Source organism: Lathyrus oleraceus, chromosome 2, assembly GCF_024323335.1.
Source record: "Lathyrus oleraceus cultivar Zhongwan6 chromosome 2, CAAS_Psat_ZW6_1.0, whole genome shotgun sequence".
NCBI classification, from domain to species: Eukaryota; Viridiplantae; Streptophyta; class Magnoliopsida; order Fabales; family Fabaceae; genus Lathyrus; species Lathyrus oleraceus.
The window spans coordinates 51,376,949-51,398,137 of record NC_066580.1 but is presented as its reverse complement, the minus strand read 5'-3'; the positions used below and the strand labels follow the sequence as shown (position 1 = coordinate 51,398,137).

The 21,189-nt window shown below is 39.9% G+C and overlaps 1 pseudogene; it reads right to left on the bottom strand.

Moving 5' to 3' along the window:
- LOC127121888 (bifunctional TH2 protein, mitochondrial-like) overlaps positions 1-21,189 on the bottom strand; it is a 93,761-nt pseudogene that overhangs the window by 22,734 nt on the left and 49,838 nt on the right.

Here is a 21,189-nt window from a genome sequence, read left to right as displayed (position 1 = left end):
ACAACTTAAACAACTAGCAAGCAAAGTAGATGCCCTGGCTACCCATAACAAAATGCTGGAAACACAAATATCACAAGTAGCTCAACAACAAGCGCCTACTGCTGCCCCAACTGGTACATTCCCTGGACAGCCCCAACCTAACCCGAGAAGCCACGCTCATGCAATCATATTAAGAAGTGGAACGGAAGTGGAAGGACCGTCTGATCCAAGGATAGAAAACCAAAACCCTAAAAAATCAACTTAGGAAAGCGAACCTAAGGAAAAGGAAGAGAGTAATAAGGAAACCATAGAAAAGAAGGAACCTTATGTACCTCCACCACCTTACAAACCACCTATCCCTTACCCTCAAAGGCTTGTTAAAACCAAAGATGCGGGCCAATTTAGAAAATTTGTTGATCTCCTTAAACAATTAAACGTTACAATTCCGTTCACCGAAGCTATTACGCAGATGCCCTCATATGCTAAATTCTTAAAAGAAATTCTTTCTAATAAGAGGAAACTTGAAGATAGCGAAACCGTTACACTCCCTGCCGAATGTAGCGCTATAATCCAAAACATGCCTCCTAAACTCAAGGATCCGGGTAGTTTCTCTATACCCTGTCACATAGGAAAATTTGTCATCGACAAAGCCTTATGCGATTTAGGAGCCGGAATTAGCGTTATGCCTTTATCCATATGTAAGAAACTGGAAATGGGAGAATTAAGACCAACCAAAATGTCTGTGCAACTAGCAGATCGTTCCATAAAATATCCTGTAGGAATTCTTGAAAACGTTCCCGTACGCATAGGTCAATTCTACATTCCAACTGATTTTACAATTATGGACATTAGAGAAGATGATATTACACCCATTATACTGGGAAGACCGTTCTTAGCAACTGCCGGTGCAATCATAGACGTAAAACGAGGACGACTCACCTTCGAAGTAGGTGAAGAGAAAATTGAGTTCATTCTTTCCCAATTCTTGAAAGCACCTGCAATAGAAGATACATGTTACTTCATGGATATCATCGATGAATGCATAAAAGAAGCAGAGTTAGGAGAAGACAAATCATCCGACTACCTTGTAGAAGACAAATCTAACCAATGTTTAGCAATAACACCGGACCCTACGCAATGTCTTAACAAACCAACCCTTGACCTGAAAACACTTCCCAAAAATCTGAGATATGAATTCCTAGACTTAGAACTTGAACAACCTGTGATAGTCAATGCAGACCTAGGAAGACTCGAAACAGAAAAACTCCTACATATCTTAAGAAAGTATCCAACCGCACTAGGTTACCACATCACCGATCTTAAAGGAATAAGTCCTTCTATTTGTATGCACCGCATCATGCTAGAAGAAGACTGTAAAACCTCTAGAGAACACCAGAGGAGACTAAATCCGATCCTGAGTGAGGTAGTAAAGAAGGAAATAACCAAGTTATTAGAAGCAGGCATTATATATCCTATATCTGATAGCAAATGGGTTAGTCCTGTACACGTAGTACCAAAGAAAGGAGGCATAACCGTTATTGAAAATGAAAAAGGGGAAACTATAACTAAACGAATCGAATCGGGATGGAGAATGTGCATCGACTATAGGAAACTAAACAAAGCAACCTGAAAAGATCATTTCCCTTTACCATTCATTGACCAGATGTTAGAACGATTAGCAAAACGTTCACATTTCTTTTATCTAGACGGTTATTCAGGCTTCTTTCAAATACCAATTCACCCTGATGACCAAGAAAAGACAACGTTCACGTGCCCTTTTGGTACCTTCGCTTATAGACGAATGTCGTTTGGCCTGTGTAATGCTCCTGCAACCTTTCAAAGATGCATGATGGCAATTTTCGCCGACTTTCTCGAAAACATCATGGAAGTATTTATGGATGACTTTTCCGTATACGGACAAAGTTTTGAAGAATGCCTTGAAAACCTAGAAAGAGTTCTTGAGCGATGTGTAAAAGTAAACTTAGTACTTAACTGGGAGAAGTGCCACTTTATGGTACAAGAAGGAATTGTTTTAGGACACATCATCTCGAACAGAGGAATCGAAGTAGACAAAGCCAAAATAGAGGTAATCGAAAATCTTCAACCCCCAAGAACCGTGAGAGAAGTACGAAGCTTTTTAGGACACGCCGGTTTTTACCGACGATTCATCAAAGACTTCTCTAAGATAACTAAACCTTTAACCGGAATATTGATGAAAGATGCTGAATTCATATTCGACGATAACTGTTTAAAAGCATTCCAAACGCTTAAGCAAGCATTGATCTCCGCACCCATAATGCAGACACCCGACTGGAATGAACCATTCGAAATAATGTGTGATGCCAGTGATTATGCTGTAGGTGCTGTTTTAGGACAACGAAAGGATAAAAAGCCTCACGTTATATATTACGCAAGTAGGACCCTAGATGAAGCGCAGATGAATTACGCCACTACCGAAAAAGAACTCCTAGCAGTGGTATTTGCGCTAGATAAATTTCGTTCCTACTTGGTCGGAGCCAAAATAATAGTTTACACTGATCACGCCGCTACCAAGTACCTCTTAACAAAAAAGGATGCTAAACCTAGACTCCTAAGATGGATCTTGTTGCTACAAGAGTTCGATTTAGAAATCAAAGACAAGAAAGGAACTGAAAACGTAGTAGCAGACCACCTCTCTAGACTTGAGAACCTTGAACCGGAAAGAACATCAATTAATGATGATTTCTCGTACGATAAACTTATAGCTACTTTGGAAGAGAATAACTCTGACAAGCAAGTAGAAACTACCTTAGCTATATCTGTCACACCATGGTACGCTGATCTCGTCAATTATTTAGCCGCCGGAATAGTTCCACCTACTTTATCCTACCAGCAGAAGAAACGATTCTTCTACGACATAAAACACTATTACTGGGATGATCCCTTACTTTTCAAAAGAGGCCCCGATGGTATCTTCCGTCGATGTATACCCGAAGAAGAGGTAGAAAATATAATCCAACACTGCCACTCCGCTCCTTATGGTGGACACACAAGTACATCCAAGACCTGCTCTAAAATCCTACAAGCCGGCTTTTATTGGCCAACTATATGGAAGGACGTACATGCGGCTATCAAGGAATGTGACAGATGCCAACGCACAGGAAACATATCTAGACGTGACGAGATGCCACAAAAGGGTATTTTCGAAGTAGAGATTTTCGACGTGTGGGGAATAGACTTCATGGGACCTTTTCCATCCTCTTTCGGTAACAAATACATACTCGTGGCAGTCGACTACGTATCAAAATGGATCGAAGCTATAGCTTCTCCAACAAATGACACCCGAGTAGTAACTAGACTCTTTAAGAATATAATATTTCCGAGATTTGGCATCCCAAGAATAGTAGTCATAGATGGTGGATCGCACTTTATATCCAAGGTACTCGAAAAACTATTGTTTAAATACGGCGTGAGACATAGGATAGCGACACCTTACCACCCTCAGACCAGTGGGCAAGTGGAAGTGTCCAATAGAGAGATTAAACAAATATTAGAGAAAATAGTCGCCACTTCAAGGAAAGATTGGTCATTAAAATTACCAGAAGCTTTGTGGGCATACCGAACTGCTTATAAAACCCCCATAGGGACGACCCCATTTAAGCTCATTTATGGAAAATCCTGTCACCTCCCGGTAGAGTTAGAGCATAAGGCCTATTGGGCTATTAGAAATCTGAATTTAAACTATAAGGTCGCCGGCGAAAAGAGAATCCTTGACATAAACGAATTAGAGGAACTCAGAAGAGACGCCTATGAAAATTCCAGAATCTACAAAGAAAGAACAAAACAATGGCATGACAAGCGTATATCAAGGAAAATCTTCAAGCAAGGCGACGCAATCCTTTTATTTAACTCTAGACTAAAGCTATTCCCGGGAAAACTACGATCCAGATGGTCAGGTCCTTTTCATATCACTAACATCTTTCCCAGTGGAGCGATAGAAATTAAAGGCAAATCCACAGAACCGTTCACTGTAAACGGGCAACGTCTAAAACACTATCACTATGCGGAAACCAACGAAGATTCGCAAATCCTACACTTAGACGAATTGCCTCCAGGATCAATAGATAATACTTAACAGTTTCTTTGTCGAGCTTGCGACATTTAAACAAAGCGCTTAGTGGGAGACAACCCACAATTATTTTATTATTTTCTTATTTTATTATTATCATTTTCCTATTTCTTCCTTAATTATTCTTTTAATTTCTGTTTAGTATTCATTCTTAATTTATGTTAACTTAAAAAAAAAAAAAAACCTTTTTCTTCTTTCGGCATTTGGCCAAATCCTAACTAAAACTCATGTTTTCTTTTCTCTAGCTAACACTAACCAGATGGGACATACTGATCGTATGGGTATCAAATTCAGAGGAATGGCTCAGAAACAAAAGTTTGACGAACTAGCCACTAGAGAGATGCTACCTAGTTTATATGCTGATGATTGGGCTATGACTGCCCTTGGACTAAGAGAAAGTGTCCTGTATTTGCTGAATCAGATAGGATGGGAGACATCCCCTATCCTAAGACATTTCGCCACCTATCGGAGACTCACACTAGAATTCCTTAGCTCATTAATCTATCTACCCAGCCATGGAAAAGGAATTAGCAGAGGTTTTATCCAGTTCAGAATGTTCAACATGGAGTACCAATTTAATATTAGAGACTTTACAAACCTATTGGGTTTTCCTACCTCCTTCGACACATTCACAATAAGCCAGGAAGAACTTCTTGAATATAGAGAACTTGAACACTTTTGGGGTAGTTTGACTGGAAATGATGAACCCGAGGACCATGAGTATCTCCCGGGAAACATTCACAACCCGGCCTTCCGTTATTTCCATGGGATCCTCACCCACACCTTATTTGGAGAGAAGCCAAACAGCACTTCAGTTTCACGTGATGAACTCTTCATCCTATTCTGTGCTTCTCAGAACCGTCCAGTAAACGGTGCCACCTTTATGCTAGCAAATTTAGACCACCTTATCCAAGATGAGCGAGCACCTATTAGAATAGGCGGTTTGATAACCATGATTGGTAACGCTATCGGGTTACGTCAGTCGATTCTCGACCTAAGCCCTTTTTGTGGCATTACTACTATGAGTATACCCTTCCTCTTCAACACCTTGTTTATAGCAAACCTAGGATCTGATGAGTTTGAGCTTATTATTAATAACCAGGTTCTTTGCCTATTTACCTTACCCGATCCTAGGACTAGTGTTTATAACCGCAACAACTGGCTCTACAATCTGAACGAAACCCCCACTCCCGCTAGATCCACTGAATCCATCCAGGACTATGAGATTTATAATGACCAGATCCCTTATGCCGAATCCGACCCTCGGACACCATCCGGCTATTATGATATTAACCCTCCTCCTCAGCCTGTTCAGACCGAAGAATCAGCAATATCCGACCTCCGGCATCATATGCCCGGAGCTGATTATAACACCGCCATTGAAGCTTTGATGTCAGAACAAGATGCCCTCAGAGAAGAATTTACTAACATGAGACACGAAGTTCTAGGATACATGAGCAGTATGACAGATCAGTTTCACGAGTTGCTACACCGTGTTAACTCTTTTTCTCCTCCGGCCAGAGATAGTGCAGATGGATAGAATTTATTTATTTTTCTTAGTTATTCAGTTTTAAGATTATTCATTAATGTTATTTGAATTCATGTTCGCATTTGTTTCCTTTTCACATTTCTTTTGTTTTTTTTTCTTTCCAATATTACATTATGATCATTTTATTGAAGCTATTTATTTAATTTTATTATGCAATAGCTATTATATTCTCTACTGTTGCTGCCTATAACTTATTGAATTATTCATGCAATATTATGCAAAGTAGAATAGCATGCAAGATAAATTAATTCGCAAGATAAAACAATCTAAAAACAAAACAAAATAATAAAAATAAATCCATTACCAAAGTAATTCTGTAGAACGCTACTGAAGCCTTGCCAAAAAGAATGTGTGACGAGCGTCACACAATCTATGACGAACGGCACGCCAAGAGCCTGTTACGACCGTCACACCCCTGTGACGAGCGTAACACCTTTCTGACTAGGTGAACGTTACATAGCCGTTGGAGACGAACGTTACACCCTTCAAATTTTTTATCTTCCCCATTTATTCACATTTACCCACATTTACTTTTCAACCATTTTCTTTTCCAACTTCCAAATTCTTTTCCTATAAATACCCATCAAAACCTCCCTTCATTCACCACAAACCATTCTCTCCCATCCAATACATTTCTTTTCTCTCCAAAATTACTCCTTCAAATTCATTCATCACTATGGCGGGAAATCAGAATTTCGGAAATATCATCTTCCGATCCGAAGACGAATATTATCAAAGGGAGCAATTCGAGCGTTTCCAACAGCGAGGCGTCGTCTCCACCAGGTACCCTGATTTTACTTGTTTACACCAATTAGGATTACTCCAAGGTATCGAATGGATGCTCCGTCAAGCCGACTTAACCTTCCTATGCACCCATAACCAACCAACATACCCCTCCCTAACCTTAGAATTCTTAAGTTCATACGCATACACCACTTCCGCCGGTGAAGATGAATTTTTAACCGGCACCGCAACCTTCCGAATGTTCAACACCGAGTACTCCTTAACCCAAAACCAATTGAGTACCATGCTACAATTTCCCACAGAAGGTCAAGTCTACCCTAGAATCCCTCCCGAAATAAACTGGAGCACAGTTGCCATTTCCACCCTTTTTAAGAAAATATCCGGTCTAGATGCCTACAACTGGGAAGAACACCTTCTTTCCCACATACATAACCCCACCATCCGATATTTTCTCCGGATCCTACAAAACACAGTTTTTGGAAGACCAAACAACAGTAAGGTCAACGCAAAAGAACTATTCTTCCTCGAATGCGTCTTCGAACCGACTACTAAGGTAAACGCTGCCTCTTTTCTGTTTCATCATATCCGCACCTTATGTGCTAGAGGCCTCCAACCCTTTGTAATTGGTGGATTAATCACCACCATTGCACTTGGCTTAAACTTAGGGGACCGACTCCAAACCTTAGAATCTCTACCTCCCCTATTTATGGACATCAACTACTGTCGATCCAGCCGCATGATTAAGAATAGAGTAGGAGGAGGATATTATCTTATGGTGAACAACCAAGCCATCCCAAGCGTTGTCCTACCCAACATGGCCCTGACCGATGTCACAAACCGCAACCGCCTCCTCTATGATCTACATGCTCCCGAAGCCACCGAGCCTTCACAAGCAAACCCGCCCACAGACGAGTTTGAGGAAATGGAGCAAGGTGATCAGCCTCCCGCACAACAATCCGTCCCGCTCAACCCTTCCGATAATGCAACTGGCCCATCCTCCCACCGTCGTCGACGAAGAAGGCCTGCAACCAACGACGACATCATGGATGCTATTGATGGTATGCAGGCACAGAATGTCGAGATGATGCAGATGATGCGTCAAATGCAACAACAACAGGATGCTAGGAATGCCATTACCGACCAGCGGTTTACTGAGTTGTTCAGCAGGTTCGACAACTTAGACTTACGTCAGAGATCACCTGGCCCAAGAACCAGAGGCGGTAGGCAGCCTTAGTTGTAGTTTCTTTTTCCTTTCCTTACAACATTGGGGACAATGTTTAGTTTAAGTATGGGGGGGGGGGGGGGAAACCATGTTCTTTCTATTTCCATATTTCAAGTATGTACCTTTCCCTTCATTGTTATTTTAATTATATAAAAAAAAAATCTATTATTTTAAGTTAAGTCCCGAGTGTGAACAAATTTCTATTATCTATTCCCTCAAATTTCCATGAGCCACAATAAAAATTCAACACCCAATAAGTATAAAGGTTGCTCACCTTATCGATCTTGAGACGAATTAAGACAAAGACCACTACCGCCAAACACTCTAAACGAACCTTAACATGTTAGATCAGATAAGTACCTATTATACCAATCCCTTGAACTTTTAGTTTTATAGTAACCCCGAGTAGTTTATACAAGAAGTCAGCACCATCCTAATAGCAAACTACGTGGAGAGCCGATGAATATAAGTGAATGATTCCCAAAGTAACAAAAAAAAAAAAATATATCAGGAAATGCATTAATTAAGTTAGGTGATCCCTACCAGATCATTTAATCTAAAGGTTGCAGATCATACAAAAGCATAAGATGAAAGATCCATTACGAGTTGGTTCAGCAAGTATCTGGTACTGAACTTGGTAGAGCGGACTACGGTCCGATCCCCCGCAATTTGCAATGGACTGAATAACGAAGTTATCCGACTTATGTACCAGAACTTCTAGATAAAAGGGAATCAGAATCACTAACCGGTTACTCCACTATGTGCGCGAAAAGATAAAGGGCTTAATGTGATTTCGCTTGAATGAAAACGGGTGAAATAAGAGTGAAGGAACTAGGATAGCTATCGTAGTGTACTTGAACCGATTTGCATAAGGTGGGGTTATCTAGGTTGTAGCGGTGGTCGTTGATGTCAAGATTTAACTCAAGTTACTTCTAAACAAAGTTTACATGCAGCCTAATACGAATTGACGTGTGTTTTGAAATTTCATCTGGCTAAAAATCTTAACAAGTTCTATATTGTATTTTGCTTGAGGACAAGTAAAGATCTAAGTATGGGGGAGTTTGATAACATGAAATTATATCATATTTTAGGACTTAATTCAATTAAATTTTATCATTATTTATTTCAGTTCACTTCATTTTATTAGATATTACGCGGTATTTTCTTCCTATTTGTCTCAGGTGGCTTATTTTGAAGCACAAGTAAAAATGGAAGAAAAGGAGGTGCAAAAAGGAGAGAAAATGAACCAAATATCAAAGCCCAGCCCAAAGTACAAGAACACAGGTGCTGTGCCTGTGACGGACGTAACAGAGGCTGTGACGAGCGTCACGCCTTGCACACTCCTGTGACGAACGTCACACATGGTGTGACGAACGTCACAGCAGTCCCCTACATTTTTGGCGCAAGGAACGCTTCAGAGACGTTGAGGGAGAGTTGAAGCCGATATCCACGCCTAAGTACTTTGCACGTTGAAGACCTTTGGAAGCGGAAGCAGTTACTCAAGGCACCAATATAAATAGCCACTTTCCAAACCTAAAAGGGTTCCACGTTTTTTTTTCCATATTCTTCCTTTTGCCGTTTTCGCTTTTGCCTTTTTCTCTTCCAGCAACTTAAGCATTATCTTTACAGCATTGCTTTTACGAGTTTTACACTATTTCCCTTGCAATTTCTATTTCCTTTTTAGCATTTAGTTAATTCTTTTCGCACAATAGTTTCTACACCGGAAACTATTGTGTACCTTTTTATCGGATCTAACCTTACGTTAGAATCCAGTTTTTATTTCCTTCGTTTTAATTTGTTGTTTAATTGAAGAATCCAAGAACAAATCCTACCGGCTTGTGGTGGAGTGTTCAAGACTACTGTTTAACTTATTCTAGACTACTGTTTAACTTATTCAGGTTCTTTAATTATTATTTAATGCTTTGTTTTATTATTTATTTATATTATCTGCCTGGGATGAGTCTGTTTATGCATGATAAGTATTTAAGTTTGTTTAGCATGTCTGGCTAATTCGCTTAGATATCGGTATGTAAAGTAAGCGGAATAAGGAATCAAAAACTAAGTCGGTTTAATTAAATTTAAAATTAAAACCACTCTTTTTACGGTCTCAATTTACAGGGTTAATAACAAAGGTTTTTTTTTACGAAAGTAAAAGACATAAAGAAGTTAAAATCAATAGAGCGAGAGTTTGAGGTTTTAACTGGACAGTGTAAATTAGACATTAATTCTAGATCAGGGCGAGAGCAAGCTTTAGAGTTAATTAAATTCCGATCTTTTCCAAAAAGTATTTTTAAAGATTGAATGTGAGGACGAGAGTTAAGCATTCGAATTTAATTATATAACCTAAGTCAACAGAGCGAGAGTTTGAGATAAGGGTGTTTAAACGGTCAGTGTTTTCTTGAAAAGAGTTTCTATGGACTGTATTGCTTTCAAAAAATGGTTTTTTGACTTAATTATAAGTGACAGCTACATTAACATAAAATCATGGTTTATTCAACAGAGCGAGAGTTTGAGATAAAACTTTTAATCAATAAAGTCAACTGAAAAGATTTATTTTAAAACCAAGAAACCGACAAAGAATTGATTCCCTAATTACGACGAACTACATACCGATATCCGCTTTATTAATATTTAATTTAGATTCTATTTTTAGTTTTAGCTTTTCCCCCAAACAATCAAACATTATCCACCTTAGCTTTACGAAGTAACCTTAGATAACGGTATATCGATTCATAAGTCCCTGTGGGATCGATATCTTTTAAAACTACGCGATAGAACTGTGCACTTGCAGTTTGTACCCCAAATTCGACTCACGAAGTCGAGCGATCAGTTGCTGATGCTGATATTGCTGATGTTGCTGAGCATTGTCTTTAAAGACAGGTGCTATATGAGCCACCTGGTGCTGATGACCGGCACGGCGTGCAGGCTTCCTCTGAGCAGAGAGTCTTCTATTGGTGGGATGGGATTGCACAGCATGTGCTTCCCCATCCTTCCTCTTAAACGCTCCATATCGTTTAGAGGAAGAGCTCTCATCCTTCGCCAATCGTCCTTCACGGACACCTTCCTCAAGACACATCCCCATGTTCACCATCTCGGTGAAATCAGAGGGAGCGCTTGCTACCATCCGCTCATAATAGAATGAGCCAAGAGTCTTCAAAAAGATCTTGGTCATTTCTTTCTCCTCAAGCGGTGGAGTGATCTGAGCTGCTAGCTCTCGCCATCTCTGGGCCTACTCCTTGAAGGTTTCCTTGTCCTTCTACGACATGGACCTGAGTTGATCTCGGTCAGGCGCCATATCGATGTTATATTTATACTGCTTGACGAAGGCTTCGCCAAGGTCGTTGAAGGATCTGATATTGGCACTGTCTAAGCTCATGTACCATCTGAGCGCGGCACCGGACAGACTATCTTGGAAATAATGAATCAGAAGCTGATCATTATCAGTCTGGGTAGACATCTTCCTGGCGTACATGACCAGGTGAGCGAGTGGACAGGTGTTCCCTTTATACTTTTCAAAGTCAGGTACTTTGAATTTAATCGGTATCTTCACACCGGGAACAAGGCACAACTCGGCAGCAGACTTGCCGAATAAATCTTTGCCTCGAAGAGTCTTCAATTCCTTTCTCAGCTCAAGGAACTGGTCGTTCATGGCGTCCATCTTTTCATAAACGTCCGGGCCCTCAGATGGCTCGGAGTGATAGATGGTGTCGTCTACCCTTGGCATGGTATGCACGACAGGAGGAGCGGGAACAGGGACCGGGCTAGATGCCGGCATATGAGCAAAAGTTGGAGCAGGCCGATCAGGCATAAAACCTGGAGGCATCCCCCACGGGAACCCGACTGGCATAGCATTGGGCACCGGAGCACTGGTTGGCACAGTCGAAGTGGAGACCTCTGAAATAACCGTCCTCTGGGTAGGAGTTGCGGGAGGTTGAGCAGGTTGATTTTGAGCAGCGAGGAGTTGCTCCATCAAAGCGCCAAGTCTGGCGACCTCTTCCTTCAATTCTCTGTTCTCTTGTTCTAGCTGCTCCATTACTTTCGCAGAATTGACTCGAGTATAATACTGGTGAGTCAGCTTGTCTTCAAAATAAATGAAGAACAAAGAGTTAGGACAAGAAGACCAGAAACAAAGGGTACCTGCTTATGCAAAAATGATGCATGAAATGCTTGTGCAGATGCTTTATTTATTTTCAAGGAACCCTTAGGGTATTATTTGCAATATTTTGAATAGTTAAAGCATTTTAATTTCTCATGGAAAATATTTCATTCAATATATCAAGACAAAGAAGTACAGCATTTTTTGATCATTACAAAGAGAAAAGGGAAATAAACATCCTATGGATCCCTAGAAGCTCGGGATGCTGGAAGACGAGAAGTACACAGCTTCTTGATCTCTCTCTCATAGGCCGCTTCCATATCTGCTTTCTCCTTTGCAAGTTGATCATACCTCCTCTTCCAGAATTGTGAAGACTGAGGAAGCAGAGAGGTCCAAGTGTCGTTCGGGTCGTCGATCACTCGATGCTCGAGGAACTCAATCATAGCGTCCTTCTCCTTAAGCTGCTGCAGTAATTCTTCTCTTTCACGGATCCAAGCACGTGAAAGGTCTTCTTCTCTCAACTCCTCTACACGTTGGGTAGGGAGGGTTGAAGGCCCAGCCACATCCAACGGTGTAGGTCTCGGATGATCATACGGCATTAAGTACACGGCAGCTCTCTGTCTGACCCAAGAGGTGTATGGCTCCAAAGCAATGCAGTTCTTCGGACCCAACTCGTTCCTACTCTCCTTGTGAATACTGCGCCAAGCACGGACAAATCTGGCCTTCAGGCCTTGGGGATCTTTACCCTCCTGGAAGAACACACCTTCTAACAGAATGTTATGAGGTTTATCCTTTAGGGGGAACCCAAGCTGACGTCGTGCTAGAATGGGATTGTAGCTGATCCCACCACATGTGCCAAGAAGAGGCACATTAGGGAATTCACCACAATAGTCAATGATCTGGACGGTATCATACACGCGATCATACCAAGTGATATCATCATTGGTGAGAGACATAAGTCTCTAAGACCACCGTAGACATCCCTTGTTCTCCTTGAAAGCAACTGTCTACGGCAAGTGCGAAATAAACCACTTGTACAACAGGGGTAAACAGCAGACAATAACTCATCCACCCTTTGCGTTCCTCAGATGCAAAGAGACATAGGCATCGCCCAACAAAGTCGGAACGGGATTAAAAACTGAGAAGATCCTAATGGCGTTCATGTCCACGAACTTGTCGAAGTTGGGAAATAACACTAATCCATAGATGAGCAGCACAAACAAAGCCTCAAAGGCATCCTCACTCATGGCCTTCCCATAAAAGGTAGCTTGAGCAATGAGGAACTCAGAAGGAAAACCCTGAATTCCGCCTTTGGTAGTCAGATTAGCCCTAATCAAATCTTCATCTATGTGCAACAAGCTGGCAATCTCTCGAGCAGTCGGAATACTCTCTAGGCCACTGAACGGCACTTGATCCAGAATCGGAATCCCAATGAGATGAGAATACTCTTCCAAGGTTGGCAACAACTGGAAGTCCGGAAAGGAGAAGCAGTGGTACAGAGGATCATAAAACTGAGCCAGAGTACTCATCAACCCTTCGTCAACCTGAGTAGTCAGCAGAGGTAGGAGCTTCCCATAGCGAGCTTTGAAACCCAAGGGATCTAATACATAAGATGTCAGATTCCTTAACTCTTTTACATCGGGCTGTTTAAAGCTGTACTTCTTCGTATGCCTTTTTGGTCTTTCCATGTCTGAAAATTTTGCAAATTAACCCTTTTAAGTTCCTTGAAAATTTTCTCTTTTTTCTAATGACATGAAGTGCAGATGAATGCATGAATGCATGAATGCAACAATCACACTCAAGGATCAAACAAGTCACACCAAACAAAGGTCGTGGGAAAGCTCATTGTATCCCTAATATCAATCATCCATTTTGGTGGATTTAGGTTTTCACCTTATCGACACCCAAGTTCCATTGATATTAACGGTACACGAACCGGCTCGAACATCCTTAATATCAACCATCCGTTTTGGGGGATTTAGGTTTTATACCTGATCAACGCCCAGGTTCCATTGATATTAAGGTTGTCTGAACGACTCAACCACGAATCACGGGTTTGTTGAGAGTCACGAGCATGGAGTCTCGGTTAAGAACCACCCAAAGGGAGTGTACTAGGGTTTAAACCTGCCAGACATGTTCTACCAGAGGTTCCCATAATCATCGTTCCATCTTTCGAATATTATCGGAGGAACGAATACTCGTATTCCAAGAATATTATCAAGAGAAACTCTTATGAGTGTAGTATCGCATAACAATCGCATCAGAACTTACATCTGAACGACCTCCGCACTACGTTCCTAAAAATAGGCCAAGATGGGCTTAACTACGGTCCTTGGCTTCTGCGGCACATGATTGAAAGAATAATGCCTAACCACAAATAACTTGTGTGACATTATTAATCCAACATGACCTCCACCAAGTGAATGGACTCGCAAGTCAACTGGCTAAGGAATACTCCACACCAGTCGACAAGACTATGCCATTCTCCTATCCTAGAGTGCACTCGAGTTCGGGTATAGAACTCATCTCACAGATCACCAAAGCAAACAGCAATTGTATATCAAGCAATTCAAACATTACAATCAATACAGTCATCCCAAATGGTACAAAAATATGTCATATAACAAATAATAATATATCACACAACAAGGGTGAAAAGTAGGCAATACAACCAGGGATCATAATCCCCAGCAGAGTCGCCACTTTTCTGTAGCGGTGTATTCGTCGCTATATGACTTATTGATTAAACCATAAGCAAAGCATACAATGAATTCGAGTCGCCACCGCACTTTTATTTATCCAAAGGACTGGCTAAAAAAGCGAACAAAAGCCTAAGAATTTTTACGCGTAGAAAACTAATGAAAAGATCAGAGAGTCTGGGTAAGGGGTAAATTACGCAATGGGAAGGTGTTAGGCACCCACTACGTCCTAGGTACTCCTAGGGAGCCCTTTTCACACTTGTTGTATAAAATTGTTATTTGTTATGAAATATTTATTGTGCAAACATGATTGGGATGATGAGAAAAGAATATACAATTTTTATTGTTTTTGTGTTCGAACGGATGAACCCCTTGCCTACGTACCTTCCATCAAAGGTAAGGATCAAAACGTCGTAGTTTGGCTAAAAGATTTCCAAAAAGTTAGTGGATTCAATTTTAAACACAAGCCCTAAGGTCTTACGTTATCCACGGGAGAAAACTCAACCTTATACAAACAACAAGTCCACCATGTGAGAACAGCTTCAACTTGCTAGTGAGGGGTTAACCCTATAATAAGCAAGGAAGACTTACAATTCAATCAACTAAGGACAAATAGGTGAGATTGACATCAACCAACTAGGATAAATCAAACCTATGGCTAATGTATGAAAGCTTAACAAGAATGGACAAAGCCACAAAACAATTGAATGGGTGAAGTTAATTGATTATGATTATTCTCAAAAGGAGGGTCAAAGTATGATTAAGATTGATTCAACAGAAGTACTATGAAATGGAGTTTGAAAAAGTCAAGGACTTGGGGTCCAGGTTTTTAATTTAAAAGCATGAAGATGTTTGCACAATATTTATCTCAAGTTTTGAAAGTAATGTGTGAAAAGGTTTAGGACAAAGTGGATGAATGGACGAAGATGGAATGTAAAACTTCCTAGAAGGTTCACCTCTTGAAATCATATAGAAAATGACTCAAGTGTGTCCTTTGGAATAGGCAATGAGCAATAACAAACAAGCAAAGGAAGAAAGTCAACAAAAGCGGATATCGGATGCCAATCACTGGACTTATACCAATCTCCTAAAACAAAACCGGATATCAGAGGCTACTCTATGGACTTATACCAATCTCCTCAACAAAGAAATAAAAAGTGGATACCGGATGCCAATCTATCTGGGCTTATACCAATCTCCAACAACAAAGCAAACACTTGGATGTCAGATGCCAATCTATCTGGGCTTACTCTAACCTCCAACATATGATCATGGGAAAACAAATGCCAAATTACATGGGCTTACAATTGTATCCTCACACACAACAAACAAATGCATCAAGCAAAGAGAAGATGAGTGGCCAATGAAATGGTCTTATACTCACTTCCATATCATAGGAACAATGGCCAATGAATGGTCTTACAATTGTCCTCAATGGGCAAACAACAAAGATATGTCACAAAGACAAATGAAATGATCATGCACTAATGAGCAATTAATGATGATAAATGCATAAATCATACAAGCAAACATGTACAAATGAACTAAGTAATCAATCAACCAAAGTCATTCAGCACACACTATAACCAAACAATAAGGCTCATACAAAGGGTTAGGCATTAAAGCCAACTGGAATAGGGTTAATGGTGCTCTTAACCTTGACATTGAGAGCCAAGGTGAAGCAGATGAAAGGATATGAGGGGTGTGCCTCATGCTCTTATCCCTGGTCAGGGAGAGCATTGAATATTAGAAGGTGTGGGAGTTCAGAAAGTAGGAACTCTCTCCACAAGTTAGACTCGATAGATCTTGGGTTTTTACTCACTATGCATCAACACAAGTAGTGTGAGCAAGGTGAGTGACTCACAGAATAGTAGGAGATAGGATACATATCTCTTTTGTCTACCAATTGCCTTATTCAAGGGCTTTTCCTGCTTGGGACAAAAATAAACACGCACCAACATCGCCTCTTAAGGAGGACTTCAGACAGTTGCCTGGCCAAGTAACAGGCCAGGTCTTCCAGACTACATGAAGAAAAGAGATTCTACCTCAATGCAAATGCTATCAAGCAAAGCAATGCAAGTTCTCAAAGAACTATTAGCAACTAATGGTACCTGAAATCAATCAAATAAAATCAGTACACAACTCAAAGTCAAAACCAATATAAGATAAGGATCAACACAATCAGTCAAATGTGCAATGCACAAAGCTCAAAGCATATGAGCTAAGCATCCTACAAAACAAACAAGTTAGTTCATGATAATCAATCGAACTCAAGCAACTTGCATTAATCTCCTTGAAGCATTTGCTTCTTAACCTGAAAAACCAAACTTAAACATGAGCAACAAGACCACTAGGACAAGCCTAGGGTCAAAAAGAGATAAGAAATCCAAAACAGCAAGTGAAAGATATCCAAAATCAAGTTCAAACAATTAAGAAACAAACCCAAGTGGTTTCATATTCATATCATTCATTATTATCATTTCACAAACAAATTAGGTCAAGGCATGTCATATAGAAGCTCAAAGGAGTCAACAGAATGATTCAACTCAAATCTAATCACAAATATTTCAATAAATCCTCAAATAATTCATGATCAAACATCCTCTATAACATGATAAGCACACCAAATTTCAGCTCATTTGGATCAAAGGAAGTAGGTCAATGAAAATCAGAAAGTCAAAGCAAGTTCAAGCAAACTCATACAAAGCATCAAAACATGCACCAACTTCAATAAATCATAAAACAGTGACAACACATGATAAATGAATGGGACTAAAACCATGACAAACTTTAAGGTGTCTACAATTCACATGTCAAATTTCAAGTCCATCCAATAATGCATGAAGATTTCACAAATCATATAACATCATTTGTCACATAAAGTCAACAAATGACCAAACAGGGGAGAAAATTTCAATCAAATAGGAAATGCCATCAATAATTCCAGAAAAAATCACATGTATTCTCAACATCCACAAGTAAGTTCATGCAAAAGTCCAGACCAATTTGAGTTCAATAAGCATGGTAAATAAAATCATGAAGTTGGACATGAATGGTGTGACACAAATTGTCACACCTCTATTCAAAAAATCATATCTCATCAACCAGCAACGATAAATTCACAAACTCTACACCAAAATCACCATGAACATGTCTAGTTTAAGCACAAAAAATTTCAGAGGCATTGGATTAAGCATCATCATTTCACAAGCAAATTGGCATAGCACATATAAAATGGACAACATGAACAAACCCTAGCACATTTTAAAGTCCACACATGCAAAAAATCTGGAAAAATCATCATAAAAAACTAGAGGTCAAGGGGAGCATTCCACAAAAAATCCCATCAAATTTGGATTAAAAATGAGTGACTTATGATTTTTTCTAAGTTGCCAAGCCAAATGAAATAAAATAGAAAAAAGAAATGATTTAATTGAAATAATAAAACCGGGAATGGCAAAACGGTAAATAAGGGAGTCGCTAAGTGAAACGCCGCGTTTCACTTAGTGAGGTGGCGTCCGGCTAATGGTCACATGGCTAATGAAACAGTGGATTCATGCAAAACACGGGTTCCATGGATCAAAACAGATTCTGGGTTTTCAAAAACTAGGGTTCCAAGCTATAGTACATGTTCATCATCGTGATGAACAAAATCTTCCAGATTTTGGCAATGAACATACCATTCGAATCAGCTAAACATGCTCATCAACATTCTAACCTTAATTTTCGCTAACTCATGCTAACAAAAGAGAAATAAGCAAGAACATATTTGAATATCAAACTTTAAATCCATGTTTCTCTCTCAATAATCAACCATTTTTCACGATTTAAGTTTCATTGCAATCAGCATGGCAAGACCTTTAATAAGCATAGCACGATTTCAAAAAATAAGAGAGTCGAAAACCAACCTCTTGGAAGATGCAGTTTCAAAACAGTGGTTCTTTGGCCTTGTTGAGCTGAAACAGATGCACAAATATGTTCTAGATGATGAATAGACAAGTATTGTAAGCCCAGTTGTCTCAATTCCAGCTCAAACATCCAACTGCCATGGAAGGTATGTGAATGCAACAGTGTCGAAATGGCTTTACAGTTATGAGATAGTGCTTGCAAAGGTCTCCAAAATGATGGTAAATGATGGAACAATGCTCAAGAACACGGGTCCTTTTGAGATTTTCAGAAAAAGTTCAAGTGAGGAAAATGAGAGTTTGAGAGAAAATGGATTTCTGATCTGTTTTGGCAAAGTGTGGCTAGGGTTTTCTATCAGAAAATGAGCAATATATACTCTGTTTAATGAAGCATAAGCTTGGTTAAGGAAGTGGTAATTGCATTAGTTCAAAATGAAGTGTTTTGCCAATTAATGAAATTCACTCAAATGTTGCATGTGCATGTGCTACAGTGCGAAATGGGCCCAAACCACTCTCCAAATGTGATTTCTGAACACTTGCAAATGGTAAAATGCATTGGAAATGGTTAATTTGAAAAGTCACTTTTTCACCTCCTCTTTTTAAATTCATGCCACTTGAAAAAGGCCATTTTGATTGGTTGTTTTTTGGTGAATTGTGATGAAGGATTTGGATAGAGCACATCAAATATGACTTGTAGCAAAAAACCTCACTCAATTTGGCCAAATGGTTTGGAAGATATGCCACTTTGAAGTTCAAAAATTTTTGAGGAAGATTTGATCATAACTTGCCAACCACACATGAGAAATGAGTGTTCTTGGACTTTTTGGAAATGGGAGAACAAGATCTTCAACTTTCATGTTGGACAAAAATTCATTTGAAGCTTGTATGATGATGTAATTTTGAGGAGAAGAACTTTCCATTTTTGGCAAATTCCAATTACATGTCAACTTTCTATTTTTGGAAATTTCTTGTCTAACCTCAAATTCTTCACTGTGGATGTTTGACATGTTATATGAGGCTTATATGGACATGAATGAGACCTCTCAGACCAATTCCCACCATCACATCACTGATTAAATGCACAGTTGACCACAGTTGACTTCAGTTGACTTTGCTAGGGTTTTGGTTGACTGAACCATGTTCTGATGAATTCCAAGCCCCTACCACTTGATATCTTGATTCAAAATGATGTCACAACTCATATGAGCTCTTGATGACTGATCATGGTGCCCAAATTCTTCAAGAATGGCCACCATCTATTGCTCAATGACTGTTTTGACTGATTTGACCTAGTTTGCTTCATCTGCAAGTAACATGGTTAGATGACAATATTTTTGTACTTTTGGTTAATAGACAGATGAAAAGCAATGATATACAAATGCAATACATGCTTGGTGATCAAGAACCACACTCACAAGATAACCCACCCACTAGGAGGGAAGCAAAGGTGCACAAAGATCCTTGAGGCAATGGTATGATATGATATGATGCCATGAGGGATCTTAGGGACAAAATTGGGGTCTTACAGATGCCCCTATTTAAGGTCATTCTAGCCGGAGAAGTGAAGTTTAGAGATCTTCATCTCGACGCGGTAGAATGGGCTTAAATAACAGTAATGAGACAAATTTTGGTCCCTAAGAGACCTCATGATGCAAATGTATGCATGCAAAAGACACAAACGCTGTGGGGAATATGGTTCACACAGAAGAAAAGACGATCCATCGGAGTAATACACTCACCAGGAACAGAGACTCTAACAAGACTCTTGTTGGGGATAGTAAAATAAAAAGAATGCGTGAGCAGGACACGACTTCAAGTTGGGGAAAAACAAAACTGACACAGCGTGAACAAGACACGACTCTGATTAGGGAATGACAGAAATCAGACTGGAGACCTAACTGGGGAGTAAAGGACTCACACTGGGGAAAAGAAAATTCCAAAGGCAGAACATCCATTGGAGAGACACAAGCTGACTCTTGGGAAAAGCAATAGGAAACTCCACTGAGGAAGCACCAAAGAATGAGATGTTGCCGGTATAAGGGTAACAAACTCAGGAAGAATGAATATCTAAGACCGGTATAAGGGTGAGAGATATCAATCAACCAAACATCTGAGAAAGACCTGGAAAAGGTACATAAACTCAGGAAAATCTGACTCCACAAAGGACCAAAGTCATAATAGGGAGCAGAAAGGAAGGAACACCAGGGATACCGAGGTATATAATAGGTGACCGACCAGAACGTGAATTGGTATATATGCCAAAACACTCATCATCCGAAAGGAGGGCTTGAAAAAGCAAATCAACTTACAGGAATGACATTCGAATCCACAACGGGAAAACGAACCTTACTTAACTGGGGACACAAACCCAAAGAGTGCATGAGATATAATATCCATTACCGGCAGACCGTGGATAAGAAAACTCGCATGAGATATATTATCTATTACCGTCAGAATGTAGATAATAAACTCGCATGGTAAGAAACACCAGAGATACCAAGGTATATAATAGGTGATCTACCGAAAACGTGAATTGGTATATATGCCAAAACACTCATCATCCGAAACACAAACTGGTTAAAGGATGGATATTCGATTCTACAAAGAATACGAATCTTGCTCAGCTGGGGAAAATCAACAAAGGATTCCAACTAAAGAGCGCATGAGACATATCATTCATTACCGGCAGACCGTGAATAATATACTCGAAAGGAAAAGACACCAGAGATACCGAAGTATATAATAGGTGACTAACCAAAAAGAGAGACAATCGATACCAAGCATCCGGGTAAACAAAAGACAACTCAAAGGGATAAATTGCAAGCATCCAGCAATTATCCAACAACACAGAATATTCGATTCCGCAAAGGGATATAACGGATCTTAC